At 40.1% G+C, this 16,095-nt stretch overlaps 1 long non-coding RNA gene across 2 annotated transcripts in view; it reads right to left on the minus strand.

Moving 5' to 3' along the window:
- LOC142042346 (uncharacterized) overlaps positions 1-12,061 on the minus strand; it is a 35,731-nt gene extending 23,670 nt beyond the window's left edge. For both annotated transcript variants that reach the window (XR_012653713.1, XR_012653714.1), the window contains exons 1-3: positions 11,935-12,061; positions 11,781-11,853; positions 9,929-10,067 (exon numbers count right to left, since the gene is read on the minus strand). This is a non-coding gene — a long non-coding RNA (uncharacterized LOC142042346). The remainder of the gene's footprint in view (positions 1-9,928; positions 10,068-11,780; positions 11,854-11,934) is intronic.
- Between the last annotated feature and the right edge of the window lie 4,034 nt (positions 12,062-16,095).

Raw genomic sequence — 16,095 nt, forward strand, 5'->3', positions numbered from 1 at the left:
TCAGATATTTTCTATTTTATTTGTATATACAGTAGAAGCACAAATTCCAGCCAAATGAGGAAAGAGTGGTCTGCCTTCCAAGAGACAAATGAAAGCCTGAACACTTCAAAGCTGGCATGTTTTGTTCCCACACCTGAAAGCTAAGTGAAAAATCCCCTTTTACAGCACAGTTGACCTACTTCTGCTCAAGGGACTTCAAGTGATAAGAAGCCCAGCACGAAAGACACACCTGTTGGGGTTCTTTTAAGTTCCTTGTTGAAATTCTGACACAGGTATGAATATGCTAAATGTATTATCAAAATATAACCAAGTGGTACAACAGAACACTCTTTTTAGTAATCCTTTAAATTAACTCCATATTTATGTTAACACTCCCCACACACACAGAATGAAGACTGCAGTTAATAATTAAACAATTAAACTGTTTTGAAGAGCAGATATGCTGTGTATCAAGGACATGCATTTAAATAGCTAGACAGTTTATAAATCCCAGATAATAAAATTCAAATGAATCTTAGTGACTGTGCTGAAGTAGCTACTACTGTCAGCTGCTATTTCATCTTCAGCCATTCTGTGTATTTGGGTAGTGTGGAATTTTCTTGGTGCAGAATCAAAACTAAATTTTGAACTAATTCAGCAGCATAAATTAGAAATACTTCATGCTTCTGGATTTCCAGCTTTTTCCTGGTGTAACCATTTAACACATTACTTGGATCAGTTCAACACTCTCCTTACAATGAACAATCTCACTTCTGCTTCTTCTCCTGTGTCACGACAGATCAAGGACATGAAAATGAAGTTGCATTTACCAAAAAAAAAAAAAAAAAAAAAAAAAAATTCTAAAGGGACTTCACTGCATAAATACAGGACAGTAACAGAAGTCAGGAATAGGTATTTTGATAGGCAAGGATTTTATCACATATGTAGGACTTTGAATATGTAGACTTACTTAGACTCCTGAGAATTACAAGCTAGTCAGTGTAATGCCAGCTGTATAGCTTTTATTTCATACAGTCTTGTAGCCTACTAATTTTAACCAATGCTGAATAGTTTTAGGGAAAAAAAGGTAATTACCAGTCTCAGCATTTTCTATCATCTCATCCTAGTTTAGAACAAAGAATCAATTACAAACTTATAAATGATCCTATGAAATGCTTTTAAAGTGCTGTTTGAAATCAATCCATAATCAGCCTAGAAACAATATGAGAACACACTTATTCTTCCCAACATTTGGCTTTTTTGCTTCTAGACCTAGCTGTAACACAAGAAGACTGGAAAAAAAGAATGAAAACGTTTCTTTTTTCACTTTGTTTGTGTTCTTACGTATTTGAACTTGTATTAGATATACCTTTTAAGTTTGCTTTAAGTTTGTGTTTTCTTGCTGCAAAGCTGATCAAGTTACCCTTCCAAACCAAGTCCTCATGTAAAACTCACCTTGACTTCAACTGGGGTTTAACACAAAGAGAAAATTAAAAACACAGGCCTTAAAGCAAGGGGCAATAGATTTGTATGTACATTATACATATATTTATACATAAAATAATTTGCGCCAGTTTTCTGGACTAACACAAAGGTGTACAGGAATTGTCACTAGGCCAGACAGAAAGTGATACATTTTCCTAAGCATTTTCAACGTATTAACTTCATGCAATTTTGCACTTCCCCCTATTGATGCTGAAGCTATGAAAAGACATAGTGCATGCTGGATAAAGCAAACTTTCAGCATTCACACTCCATTAATTAATTCATCACCTAAAAGCTAAGTATTGATTTTTTAATGGCTCTACAAATCTGTTTAAGCTACTATGATGTAATTAAGAGGACGAGTGTTTACTGTAAATTACCTAACAAGTACAAGGGCTGTGCATTCAGCAATAACAAAAATTTTAGCTGAAAGCAGACAACTGGGAAAATGACTGTTTGAAAATGTTTTTCTGCTAATTGTATAAACTACCATGGATATTGTCAAGCTGGATTATTAAAAGCCTCCTATAGCACTAAAAATAGAAAGATCTGATACTCCTTCCATTGAAATCAACAAGAGATCTTGTGCAAATGCAACGGTGGGAAGTTGGCTACTTAACATAGGTGTCCACAGGGATGGTGAATTAGAAATCTCAAGCCGAGCCTTACAGAACAATTACTAAAGTACATGGGCTCCTTATAATACATTCTATCCAAAATTCTCGCAAAAAGAAGAACAAAGCCAGAATTCCCACAGCTGGCATCTGATTATCCACTAAAATCATACTCAAAAAGTCAAACTAACATGTGAAATTGATATTAACTTCTTCCATTAGAAGCATGAAGACTTACGGTTAAATGCGTAATGATGTGCAACATACGTCTTGTGTGAGTGTGAGAAAAGCCGCAATCAAGTCAACCACTGACATGTAGACTATATTAGCAATAATAGACAAGCAACCTAATAAAGAGTACAGACCTACCTTGTTGCAAATACAAGTAGGTTTCTTACTTTACATTTACACTGCAAAAATGAAATATGCAGAGTGTATCATTATCGCTACCAGGAAAAAAAAAGATGAGGTGGGGAAGGAGGGGGAGTTGTGATCAGATACCAAAACAAGAAATTTAAGATTTAATGCTTTGGGAGGGGACAGGGACGTGACGGGACACAGAACTTATACAAGATAAATCTCCTATTGATACATTAAGAAATCAGTATGGAAAGGTCCATGAGATCTTGACCTCCGACCAACCTTTGCAACCTCTTCAACCTGAGAAGACATCCTGCAGCTACCTTTGCCTGCAAATCCCTAGCTTTTCAATTACTGTGGAAAAAAAATTCTAGCCATGTATACCTCTACAGTTGAAATGTGGAATGCATATTTTATTGTATAGCAGCCTCCAGAGGGAGGGCTTCAACAGTTCTGCTGAGAATAGTTACTGTTATTACCCAGTTTTCAAATGACATCCAACTGTTAATGGGAGAAGGGAGGATATTTGAAGGTACTTATCATGCAGAGATAAAAAGACACCAGAATAATCTGGCTATGTCTTTTGATAACATTAATTAGCAGTAGAGCTTAGTTAGATTTTTAAAAATAAAAAATGCATCAGAATTTTATTCTTAGTAGCAAAAATGCAGAAAATTCTAAATATTTAATAACAAAAGCATGAACATATTTTTTTCAATGTCATATTTTGGCTGAAGGAAGGACTTTCCCAACAGTATACTAATTTTTTTTTTTTTTTTTGCTTTGCTTTGCTTTGCAACTGTAATGAAATTTTGCATAATCAGCCTTTTTCACCAACCTGATGTTCCATGTTTACTGATAGGAGCAAAAAAGGAGCTGATTTTTACATCAGTAGGGCTCACGGGGGACAGACATCTCAGTATGCAGAGCCCATTCTCTTGAAGGGCTGGGAAAGACACTGGCTAGCTAAAAGCAGCTCCAATCTGCGACAACAGAATAGAAGAAAACATGAAGGTAATTATTGTATGTGTGCATGGCACAAAGTGTGAATCAATAATTAAAGAGTTAATTATCTCACCAGTTATAGATACAGGCTGGGGATTAATCCCTGCAAATAGGCCGAGAGACAATTATGCTCCCTGCATGCAGCGTGAGATAACCGGCCCTTCTCTGGCTGCACAGATGGGGATTCACAAAAGGTGCTATGCTCCCACGGGGTAAATAATTTGGAAATGATCAGTGGCAACACACTGCAATAACCAGTGGCAATACAGTAATGTTTTACATCTCTGTACGTCCAGATTGAGAATCCTCTAGTAGTGATAATAACATAGTGTTAATGCATCCTTTTGCAGAAAATCAAAATTAGTACTACTAAGTGAATCATAATGGCTGCTAAGAAAATTAATTCACTCTTTCATCATTGTTGTATGCTGAAAGCCTTTCTTTGTGCTATAAAAAGTGAGCCATGGATTTAATGAAATCATAATAGGTGATCTGGAAAATGAGTAATTATTAAATACTTCAGAATTCCTTTCAGACTATATTTGTCTGCCCTTCTTCCCATATAAAATCCCAGTGCAAAAGCAGCAAATACAAAAGGCAAAACAGAAACAAACAATAGTTGAAATATACCTCAAGAGACAAGCAACAGAATTAATTAATTAATTAATTAATGGCTTCAACTTTTTATCCTTTGCCTGGTTTTGACGACTTCACCTATATTATATAGAGAAGCTTTTATTTTTAGTCTAATTTCCTGTGCTGGTTTTGGCTGGGATAGAGTTAATTTTCTTCATAGTAGCTGGTATGGGGCTACGTTTTGGATTTGTGCTACAAATGGGGTTGATAATGCTGGAATATTTTGGTTCCTGCTGAGCAGTGCTTACCCAGAGCCAAGGGCTTTTCTGCTTCTCCCCCCTACCCCACGAGCGAGGAGGCTGGGGGGGCACAAGGAGTTGCGAGTGGACACAGCCAGGACAGCTGATCCCAAAGGAATATTCCAGACCATAGGACATCATGCTCAGCATGTAAAGCTGGGGGAAGAAGAAGGAAGGGGGGATGTTTGATGTGATGGTGTTTGTCTTCCCAAGTCACCGTTACTTGGCGTGCTGGAGCCCTGCTGTCCTGGAGATGGCTGAACACCTGCCTGCCCATGGGAAGTGGGGAATGGATTCCTTGGTTTGCTTTGCTTTGCTTGCACACATGACTTTTGCTTTGCCTATTAAACTGTCTTTATCTCAACCCATGAGTTTTCTCACTTTTACCCTTCTGATTCCCCCATCCCACTGTGAGGGACATGAATGAGCGGCTGTGTGGTGCTTAGTTGCTGGCTGGGGTTAAACTATGACATTTCCAAATAAAATGAGATGTATATGCCCCCAGCATCTCTCCCATGTGTTTTTAAATTATTAGGCAATTTCAGTGAGACCTGAAGGGAAGCCTCAAAGATGATGAAGATGATGTCCTCAAAGATGAAGACAAAAATCCATAAGGAAACAGAGCTCACTAGTTTCATGGCTTACAGAACTGTTTACTTAAGGATAGGATGCAGTTGTTAAGATTCAAGCTCTTCTTACTAAAGGCGGAGGCCTGGACTGTCAAACACAGATCCTACGGCAGCAGGCTAGAGCCCACAGCAGAATCTGGTTTTGGCATTATATAACCCTTGAATTAAAAAAAAGGGAAAAAAAAAGTTAAATACAAGCTGGTTTTGCTTTGTATGTGACATTCTATGTATTACTCACTATTGCCAACCTCAAGCTTTTGAAAATCGTGAGTCAAGCCACAAAACATCATGAGATTAGCTGTAACATGAGTTACTGAAAAATAAATAAATACATTTGTGTGGTTTATTTGCCTTTTAATGCAGGGTGAGTTCAGGTCATGTTTTTGAAGCTTTCCTTCACAAACACCAAGGCTACAGACTCACTTTTTTTTCCAAGTGGATTTGAGCTAAGAAATCATGAGACTTGGTAACACTAACACTTTTCAAACACCATGCGTAGCTGTGCCGACTGCGAGGGACTTTCACTTCCCCCTCCACTGCAGTGGTGAAGGCCAGTCCAGCGATTACTGGGACACAGCTACAGCAAAGGTCCCAGCACATGCTGGGTCTACAGAGACCCTCAACAGCAGTAGGTCTGTGGGGAGCCAAAAGGATATATGAGAACCTAGTGACCAGGGTATCCTGCCACCAAACAAGTACCTGCAATCACGGTTTGAAGAGATGGGCACACTTATGAGACATCTCACCTCCCTGCAAGCTGTGTTAGGCATGCAAAGAAACTGCATTAGGCCAAGGGAGTGGAATTTCAGCCACAATGTCTCTTTCCAAAAACATTTTTCTGCAATTAATCTTCATTCTTCTCAAAATATTTGGGCATTCAGAAGGAAAACATAAGCTTTACCCCTAGAAATGAAATAGGGCAAAGTCCAAGTACGTAGAGGTATATCGCATGTTATTGCATCATGTTCAATTTGTGTGGAAAGTTCTCACCTTCTCACACAGCAAACACAAACCTTCCCTAACTGCTGTCAGCTTCTAACTCTTTTTCTTATGGCTGATTTAATGCCATCAATATACAGCACATAACAACCAGCTTTTTATATCCTTGATCCATACTCACATTGTTCAGACTCCACATTTAAGCCCAGGACGTTCTAGCTATTAACATGCATCACACAGAGCCATTGCTATTTTCTTCCTCCTGTGCTCCTTCTTGGGTGGCACAAATTAAAAATAGTTTTGGGGGCTGTTGAAATTAAAACTACTCCACAGAGGCAGTTGGGAAAAGTCTCAGGAAATGCTTTCTGGTGGTTTTTTTTTTTCCTTGATTACTTTTTGTGGGGATAATTTCTATTCATCAGAACCAAAACTTTCCGTGGGAATGGACCACACCTTTTCAGCTATGTACAATGCATCTGCTCAAAGTAAAGGAGACCATTGCACACAGTGAGAGCAGCTATTCACAGGCTGCTCAGGGAAGTTATCTGGAGCATCTCATTGCAAATGCCAGCTCTGCTTCACTCAGAGTGGGGACTTACAGCTGAGGCAACATCCTACACACTGCTTTTTTTTCTAGCCTACAGCGTCATTTAAAATTTCAAAGTGCAACAAGGAAATTTCTGAAGTTTGAAAAATGTGCAGATTACCAATTTAAAATATTTACCAGCTTTAGGATTTATAGCTATCAGCCACCCCTGCTTGACCAAAATTCAGTACCAAGAGACTGGGGTTTAATTTGTAATAAATATTGTCTCCAGAAGCAACATTTAGAAACTGTACCTCTCGTGTTGTTCTAGCTCCCCAGTTCTATAACTTGCTCTTTTGCTCTCATTTAACTTCCATTTTCAGACTTTACCTAGAAACCTCCCATTTCTAAATCTTGCAGTTCTCCACTACGTTTTTCACCAGGAGCGCTTAACCTGCAGGCCAAAGCCTGCCTGCCAAAATTATGCAACTAGTCTTTGACACACCGCCTGGCACTTTCTGTCCCAAAAGCCCCGTGTCCTCTCTACCGTCGCAGTGACCAAAAGGCAGGCATTTGCTGTTTTCTATCAAGGCTGTGTACATATATGCAGCCAAGTATATGAGCATGGCACATCACGTAAAAGGCATTAATCTCACTCACCCCCTGTATTTTGTTACGACAGTACATTCGAGCAGCCTCTAGACATGATTTCACGTGTATGAACACTCCCATCACACAACCTGATACGCTTCAACTGGTCGTGTGGTGGCACCCAGTAACGGGACAGCCACACGGCAGGTCCTGACATCCTGTGTCTGAGTACTTCCAGGAAAGCCAAAGAGATGTGTCACCACTGTTTTATACTTTTTTTCTTTGAGAGAGATTAATAAAATGGAAGGGATAGAAACAGAAGAAATGGATCTAACTTGTGCTTCCACGGAAGGAGAACAAGGTCAGCTTATTCTAGAGTGCTTCTAGAAACATACCTGGTGTCCGCAGGTGAAAGAACAGGCAAGCTTCCTTTTCTGATGGGCTATGGCACACTCAGGGACTAGAGCCTCACGACTTCACTTGCAGAAAATGCAAAGAACTAGAATAAAACAATTTTAAGGCACTTTAGCAGCCCAGGATTGGTATAGCCCACCGCCCTTGTGTTATACAACCATATTCCCCCAGTATCTCCACTAGTGAACCCATAATATCCATCACAGGATTGCAGAACAGAGCCACCTGGTAGCAAAGGGAAATTCCAATGAGAATGGAGCCTGGGGAGCCCACACTGCTGCCAGGGGCACTGCCACAGACACCGAGCTCTTGCATTTTGGCACCATTTTTGGTTTCAGTGTTCCAGTTCCGCTTTTATCCTATAACTCCATATACCATGCTGGATTGTTGGTATACCATAGCAAAACTGCATCAGGAAGATTGCAGTGGCTATTCTTTTAAGCTGATGCAAGCTTCTTCAAAACACTCTTTGCTAAATTCAACCCATTAAAAACACCAAATGTTTTTGTTCGTTATTTGAAATTAAATTCCAGCCGGTCTAAGAAACTCTATCTGCCTCTGGTTAATATGTCCAAATCCCTGGTGCTGTTGTAATTCTTGTAAACACCACAAATAGGTTTTTACCAAAGCCTGCTGCTGTAGAAATGACAAACCACTGTAGATTCGTAACATGAGTGTGTCATTGTTAACTGCAGTTGCAACACAGAGGATACTAAAAAAATAACTGTGGTAAAATTGTATTTTGGAGATTGGTGCAAACAATAAAAGCTCCATTTAACAAACTTCAGTTTCATCTTAGTAAGGTGTTCAGCTGGACGAAAGGGGTGAGAAAGGACAGAAGATTATTTCACACATGTCAATGTATCAACTGTATCAGCTTTCTGACAATTATACATGTTTTTACATGTAATGAAGCAAACTGAAATTTGGTAACAACAAAAAATAGACATTCTTATATCAGTAGTTATCAGTGAGTATATTGTAGTAGTTTTACACTGGTGTTCCTTCCCGTGCTGAGCTTTCATATTCATACGTCTGAGCTGTCATGTGTTCAAAAATAGAAGCTTCAAATTTTCTTTTAGGTTTTGCATTAGCACATACAGAAGCGAAGCCTTAGTAAAAAACCATATGGTCCAAGAAACAACTGAGAGTAGAGTAGGGTAACAATTCCCTGGGGCTTTGCTAGAGCTCCTCCTTTTTGGTTCAAAGCCTTTGATTTGCTTCAACCTGTTATGCATATGTTTTCATACAACCTTACTTCTTTCAGTGCCCTCTTCAGAGAAATATTTCTAGGTCTACTGGTGATTTATAGTAACGTCTCAAAATAAACACATTTGTTTTCCTTGTTTGCCACTATATTATACTGCTGTGACAGACTGTCTATTATTCAGCTTCAACCAATTTTTTTTTATTTGTCCATTTGACTATCATAACACTGCTGGACAGATTTCCTATGACTATCTAAACCATATTTCCCTCATTTATCACAGAAGTCTGAATTTAGTTGAATTAATATGGGTGATTTAGCCTTCCCTAAAGGAAATGTATAATACTTTACAGAAATAGTGTGGCTTTTTATATAAAAATCCCACTATAAATCATAGAAAACTAACTTGGATATCCTGCTTACCCATGAAAAACAACTAACTCAAAATAGCTTTACCCATAAGCAAATACACATGTGCATGCGCTTCTTTGTCTTTTCTTCACCTGTTTCTGCATGAAAACACCGTTCATGGGAAGCGATGGAAGGGCAGACTTGGAAGCTCAAATCCCGATATTATCTACACAGTCAAGAGAACAGAGACTTCCATAACCGTTCCTTTGCAGAATGAGCTCGATGAACTAACAGACTGACCCCCTGCTCGCCCCAAGCCCTCTCCCAACCACCCAGAGACCATTGCAAGGGTAGCTGCTCACACGCTTGCCTCCAGATGCAAAACCAGGCCAACTGGCTATTCTGTTCTGATAGCAATTTTTGATTGCTGTTAACTTAGATTAGTCTTCTGGGGGAAACCCGGATCTTCTCTTCTTTTCTTGAGCTTTCCCTCTCACATTTCCCAGTCAGTAAATAGCTATACTGGATCTCGGAGTGCTTAAAACATAGCTTTCCATCTTGAGCCCCAAATCCCCCATCTTTGTTTTAAAATCATGTCAACTTCTACTTCCTTTCAGTATGAGAGACTAGCCTCTATCAGCCACTTGTTTGGAAACTGAAAAAACAACAGTTTTATCTTATGCTGCCCTTCACATATAAGAGACTTCCTGTCAACACCAACAGCACTTACGCATTATCTGTTTTCAAATCTCACCTTGAACATATTCTGTGCTATGATGTGCAAAGCAAAAACAAAACAAAAGAAAAAAAAACAAAAGCAAGACAATTTCAGAGACAGGAAAATAAAAGGCCAGCAAATGGAACACAGAAATGTTTAAAATATATAAAGGCTATTTCTATTTAAAAAAAGTTGTTGGGTGGGCTTAGTAGAAAAGTATGGGGAACAGAGTTACCTTGTTGCTTTCAAAAATCTTGACTCAATCTTCTCCGTCTTTTCTCCACCCTTCACAAAATACTAACAAATAGGTTATATCTTTAATCTCCTTTCAAAATCTTGAACCTCTGAGTTTCATGTCTTCCAGCTTTCCCATTCTATAATAAAAGCTAAGAAGTTAATTTATTTTTCAATGAAAAGCAACATCACAGGACTCCAGGAGGGAAAACTTTAACAAAGGCATCAAATACCACAAACCTCATGATGCAAATAATCAGATTTTCTAGTGCAGGAGAATTGGAAAATGGTCTGTCTTACACTGATGCCTGAGGTAGTTGTTTGCCTGAGCTCACAGGCTCTCTAAAACAGCCTGACCTACATACATATTCCTCTTCTTTTTTTCTAGGCCTCACTGAGAAGACAGACTTCTTAGTGCTATTGAGAGGTTCACTGGGAGGTTAAAAACATGGAGAGTTATCTTTAAGTACAGAAAGAGCAAAGTTTATTGTGTAAACATTTACACTGCGAGCTGACCTTCTTCTGACTTCGACTGCTAAAGAGACCGGGGGGAAATGTCTTGGGGCAGGAGTCCAGGAAGCCGAGTGGAGTGGGAAGATAAAGAGTGGGCCACAGTTGAACGGGGCAGCGGGAAGAGATGAGGAATTCTTCCTCTGGTCCACGAAAAGGACCGCACAGCTTTGGGAAAGGGATTGCAACGCTGTGCTCTCAGGTGAGCAGGGGACCAGAGCCGTTGACCCAGAAATTCCTTTCTGTGTCCTCGCCAGGGTAGTTTCTTAGAAATCGAGGAAGACAGAGCATTTCCTTGAGGGTGCTGAGATGGAGGGCACCCCAGGGGCATGAGGTACTACTCGCACCGTACCATCCTTTGAACGACACAGCCACGGTCGGGATCCTCCGGATGACTCCCAGTTCAGGGACCCGAATTCTCCTGAGGTTAAGCTGTGCGGTGGGATCCGGCTGCCTAAACACGGTGTCCTTTTAGATGCCCAAGGGCATCCCACTGCCAAACCAGAAAACGTGTGTGTGTTGGGGGGCAGGGGTCTCTTGTAGGTCTGACATCTCGCCTGTCAGCCCCATGGGAAAGTTTCAGGTCCTAGGATGCCTCAGATGGCACCTGACGCCTTTACACGTTTCAGTCTGAGCTGGCTACAAAGTACACTGACTCCCAGAAGGGTTTGAAAGCCTACAGAGTGATATATCTTATACACTAACACATAATATTAAGCCTGTAAGACATTAAATAAATTATTTCTCATATTTTCAGAAATCTGAACACCGAGGACCTGCTCCAATTGTCCACACATGGCATATAGTGCTTAGAACATTTAAGATGTCCTAGGGTGTTTAAGACATCCAGATAGGAATAGCAGATATTGCACAGGAGCTGAAAGAAATCTACAACAGCCTGGCTGTGAGCCAGGTAGGAAACTTTAGGGTAATTCAAACCATAGTAGATACCTCTGACTAAGCAATTGATTGTTTTTTTTTTAACTGTAGAAATTTGATGCATGTTGGTTAACACTAACAGTGACCCCTCACCTATCCCCTAATTTCTGCATGCTTGGTGTGATGGGGTGTGTGGTTTGTGATGGGGATTGGCAAGGATCTATGCTGGTAGTATACTAGTGGTCTGTAATTTACTGACAACTCAAATGAACTGCCAGCCCCAAACCACTGGATAATTGACATTTCCCGGTCAAAACAAAACAGCAGATTTTGTGTAGGTGTGGACATGGGAACAGTGTGTGGAGAGAGATCTGTATAACTTCCCTGTTTGTAAAATAAACAACATACCACCACTGTCTATTAAGGACAGTGATGATGAAATGTGTGACACAACTTCTACTTACCTTATCTTAGAATTTTCTCTATGCATGTCAAAGAAAACTCTGGAGATACTTCACCAGGTAGCTATAAAAGACCCTAGAAAGTGAAGAAACAATGACTTTATAAGAATGTTTTCCCCAAAGCTGAGGCAATGCTGTCCTCAGAGAATGAGCTTACGCTCTAATATAAAATCCAGACTACTTCTTCACTTTTTTATTCTTGCTTGGGGTTTACATGCAGAGACACATTTTCACTGTGTCTATCTGTGTGCTTCATATAGGATATTGTTCCTCCAAAAGCAGTCACTGGGAAAGAAAAAAAAAAACAACACAGTTACACTGAACCAAAAAAAGGCATTCAGCATAGAATTGCAGGTGCAAATGTTCAGTTAAGCTTTATTATGTATTTCTGTCAACATTTATGAAATTCAGTAGTCTGGAGTCACAGAGACAGCTAGTTTGGAATTTTTTTTAGATTAATACCTCCAGGTTCCTTTTTCTCATTTATTTTGGGAAATACAGTAGAGAGAAAGACTGTGATGACAAGATCAGGAGCCTCTGTCAGAGAGTCAAAAATTCAAGTAGAATTACAAGGAATGGGTTTTAGGTGAGGCAAGAGCAAGAAGGGGAAAAAACCAACGTGGTGCTCCTTTGAACTCTGACAAGACAGAGGAACCTACAGCTAAGATACTTGAGAGTGAGACTGATGGCTTTCCAGGGCAGATGTTTGACTGCAAGTTCAGACCATCCATGTCAGAACTTGATGTGAGGTTTAAAGTACAGAATGATTGAGTTATCTAAGAAAAACCTATTAGTGAGCCTTCAAGCAGGCAAGGCAAATAATTACAGTACTAAGGTATCCAATACCTTTAATACAGTATGAGATGCTTGCAAGACTTCATGCTTTTCAGCTGTGGAGAGATTCCTCTCTTCTCTAACAAGGCAATTAAGGCACTGCACACTCACTGTGCGGTGAGGACTTGCACAGGTATTGAGCAGTACAGAAGTCAATACATGGAGTCATTAGAGAAATGATTTCTTATGAATATTCCCTGTCCCTCTCTCCTCTAAACGAAGTTGAGAAATGTCTGTCTCCTGCTGCTACCCTACATATATCCACTCTCTCTCTGGGTAAATTCTTAAAGTGTCCTATGTAAGGAATGTGAAAATTTGTTATGAATCAGGCCCTAAAAATCTGACAGCAAATCCCATGCTGAAATCTTAGAGGCAGAGTGGAAAAGATTTCTGGAGAATAACTGGCATTCTGCCAAGAATTTTTAAGAGCTTGCATGTCTTGGGGGAATATATAAAAACAACCTCATGATTCAGCTAACCAAAGCAGTAAAACAAGTTCCCGAAGGCGGGGATCAGCACTTTGAATATATTTGGGTGCTCCCCTTAATTCCTGTATTCTTTTTCCTTCTTCTGTCCTTTTCCCAGTTCCTTTCTACTTTGAAGTTAGGAAGGTAGACTTTATAAGTTACTTTTCCTTCTCACCCAGCCAACAGGGAAGGGTCATAAGTAGGGCAGCCAGTTCCTTCTTCTTTGAAAGCTGTATGACTGTTCTACTTTAGATACACATCCTCCTGCCTAAACCCCAGCACAGTGTGAGCCCTATCACAAATTTATAAGCTCCAGTTCTGTCCTGTATACTACCTAGTCCAGACATGTAACAGTCATCTTGTTATAACTCAAATGTAGAAAGCATGCCATCGTCATCTTTCATGATTAAAACAGGGCAAAGCATTTACAGCAGTGTCTTATAAAATGGTGTTTAATTTCCAGCACACAAAAAACCACTACTGTACCACTTAAAAATGCTTGTATGCATCATCTGTTGTGGAATCAGGGTCTCTCTGGTTTGAAGAAGCCTGTCTGACCCCCATGAATAATGAACTATTTAAGAACTTCATGAAGAATCCTCAAAGAGATCAATCAACTGAGACCAAAGGGAATGACAAGAATACAAGATTAAAGAAGAGTCTCCAATATAATCCTGACAAAGTTGATTTGAGCACCTGAAAATTTAATAGATTTAACTGACAGTGGCTAAAGCTAACTCACACTTTATGCCTTGTGTGATCCTTGTTGGAAGCATTTTTGATACATGTAAGCAGCCTCAAATAATTTGGACTTGCTAAAGTATGTTGTACTTGGCTATTAGGAAAAGATGGTGGCTGTTAGAACATTATTGGTTCTCAGAGGTATCAGGGTAATATCATGATTTAATCAACAAAAGAAGAGCTTCCAAGAACAAGAAAGCACCAGTCATCAGCTATAAGTTAGCAAGTGATATGACAGAGTAGATAATCAATTGAAGCTGTCACTGCTGACACCTCTACCTTGTATGCAGTTCACAGGTTTTACTTTCAACTGATCTCATGAACCAAATGAGTCTTCCATATGCCTGGTTCAACACTACCAAAAGGACCAGTCCTTTTTTTAATACCACTTGGGGCTGTAGTGCATCTGATATCCATTTGAGCAGATCTTTCAGTTTCTCTTCTTAATAACTTTAGGTCCAAATATGAAAATAAAACAATTTCAGCAAGCTGAATGAGGACAAGTCTTTCATTTTTCAGGTGAAAACAAGAAGAAAACAGAAACTTCATCATATGCTTGCTAGATTTTAGGGCATTTTTGACACTGTCAGCAGCTTGGGGTTCTAAGGAGACTAGAAGAGCACTGCAAAAGACAAATTTGCACCGACAGGAGTGGCAACACCTTTCATCTTTAAACAGTTTTGGAATAGAAGCTGAAAGGCTGTAACAAGGCAAGAATTTCTATTTAGAAACAACATAGAACAAGAACACTAAGAGCCTTTAATGGCTGACTGAATTTCAGAAGAAAACTTGATGAAGGCTGCCACTGAGTTCCCTAGAAGAGGTCCCAGCTGCTCACTGTAGCCAGTGCTTCCAGTAAGATGAAGAATTTTCAGCTATCACTAGGAAACCAGTAGTCATCCCTCTTTATGATAGAAAAATGGTTTGTTCCATTTGTTCCAAACAATACAAAAATATATTGGTTTTTCTGAGGTTAATTTATTTCAGGTGTGAGAAGCAATGAAATAATCCCACAAACTCGAGAAGTGGGCCCACGTGAACCTCATGAGGTTCAACAAGGCCAAGTGCAAGGTCCTGCACCTGGGCTGGGGCACTCCTGGGTATCAGTACAGGCTGGGGATGAAGGGATTGAGGGCAGCCCTGTGGAGAAGGACTTGAGGGTACTGGTGGATGAAAAGCTGGACATGAGCTGACAATGTGCACTCACAGCCCAGAAAGATAACCGTATCCTGGGCTGCATCAAAAGAAGCGTGACCAGCAGGTCGAAGGAGGGGATTCTGCCCCTCTGCTCCCCTCTGGTGAGACCCCACCTGCAGTACTGCCTTCAGCTCTGGGACCCCCAACATCAGAAGGACATAGACCTGTTGGAGTGGGTCCAGAGGAGGGCCACAAAAATGATCAGAAGGATGGAACACCTCTCCTCTGAGAAAAGGTCCGGGGAGACCTTATAGCAGCCTTTCAATACTTAAAAGGCACTTATAAGAAAGATGGGGACAAACTTTTTAGTAGGGCCTATTGCAAAAGGAGAAGGGGTAATGATTTTAAACTAAAAGAGGGTAGATTTAGACTAGATATAAGGAAGAAATTTTTTACTCTGAGGGTGGCAAAACACTGGAACAGGTTGCCCAGAGAGGTGGTAGATGCCCCATCCCTGGAAACACTCAAGGCCAGGTTGGACGGGGCTCTGAGCAACCTGATCTAGTCAAAGATGTCCCCGCTCATTGCAGGGGGATTGGACTAGATGACCTCTAAAGGTCCTTTCCAACCCAAACTATTCTTTGGTTCTATGAATACAGCACACCGAGGAAGAAGGAAAGCTCAGCAGCTAAAAATCCCACCAGTTCAGTAGTCCTTCCATGAAATGAGGGAATACAGTCAAGGAGATTTAAAATACTGACATCATCCATATGCACACGTTAATCTTATGAATAGCGGGAAGTATACTACTAGGCCTTGCATCCCAAATCTCTAGATCATTTAAAATTTATGTCTGGTGCTTGATCTCTAGCTCTCCAAAAATACTGAGCCAGCAGTCAAGAATGGAATTTAACGTTGTGCCAGACATAAAGAAAAAGTATCCATGACTCAAAGTCCGCAGACAAAGCGTTTTTGAGTCACGCTGAAATTCAGTCCCAGGAACCAACAAATGTAAACAAACTGTTCCACCAGCCATGTGACGGGCTCGGTATACAGTAAGTTGCAAAGTGAGGACATACAGTAAAGCATGTGAAAACTAAGCCTCCCCACTAGAGATTACGCCTCCACAGAACTAACCA

The sequence above is a fragment of the Buteo buteo genome, chromosome 20 (genome assembly GCF_964188355.1).
Source record: "Buteo buteo chromosome 20, bButBut1.hap1.1, whole genome shotgun sequence".
In the NCBI taxonomy this organism is placed as follows: domain Eukaryota; kingdom Metazoa; phylum Chordata; class Aves; order Accipitriformes; family Accipitridae; genus Buteo; species Buteo buteo.